The sequence below is a fragment of the Nannospalax galili genome, unplaced genomic scaffold (genome assembly GCF_000622305.1).
Source record: "Nannospalax galili isolate Female #2095 unplaced genomic scaffold, S.galili_v1.0 scaffold1250, whole genome shotgun sequence".
Classification (NCBI taxonomy): Eukaryota; Metazoa; Chordata; class Mammalia; order Rodentia; family Spalacidae; genus Nannospalax; species Nannospalax galili.
In genome coordinates this window covers 1824872-1825601 of record NW_008328704.1, presented here as the reverse complement: position 1 = coordinate 1825601, position 730 = coordinate 1824872, and the positions used below count along the sequence as shown (strand labels likewise).

The window sequence follows — 730 nt, the reverse complement described above, 5'->3', positions numbered from 1 at the left end:
AACATTTTCTTATATCTATGCTGTTTTACATTTCTGACAGTTCCATGTAACTATTGAGCACCATGGATTATACATACCCACTGACCAATTTTCGTTAAATATTTGTCTTATAAAAAAAGTCTATAGTCTCTTTTAAAATTCTCAACTGTGGGTGGGCTTCTGTAAAATCCAAAACAAGTACTGTCTTATTTCAAAGGGAAGAATCGGGCACACCTAAGCAAAACCAAAGTCCAGCAAAGTAGCTCAAGCCTGGACATCTGGGATTCACTCACAATCTTCTGGGCTCCAAGGGGTTCTGACAGCTCCACTTCTGACTCTGCTGTGCACAGCACACACAGCTCATCTCACAGACCCAGGCCAACTCCATTCCATACTTACTGCTGTCCTTGGTGGTCATCCCACAGTCCTAGCATCTCCAAAAAGCTTCATTCTCCACTGAAACTGAGGCTACACCTTCACCAATGTCTTCTTCTTGCCTCTTGGGGTGCAAAACCTCAGATTCTCTCCATGACCCCTTCAATCCTTGTATATTCACTGCAACTGAAGCTGCACTTTCATCTATGGCCTTTCCTGGCCTCTTGGAGTGCCAAGCCTCAGCTGCTCTCTGTGACCCCTTCATGCGTTCAACACCAGAACCATGCAGGAGACTCTTACACATTACCAAGTCCTACTTTGAGCTTGAAATAGAGGTGCGGGTCCCCTCTGTGTGCTGACCCTGAGGAAATACCTC

At 45.2% G+C, this 730-nt stretch overlaps 1 protein-coding gene across 6 annotated transcripts in view; it reads left to right on the top strand.

The window, feature by feature from the left end:
- The window catches only part of Rnf213 (ring finger protein 213), a 128790-nt gene that overhangs the window by 14269 nt on the left and 113791 nt on the right, over nt 1–730 (top strand). The gene's annotated exons all lie outside the window — the stretch shown is intronic.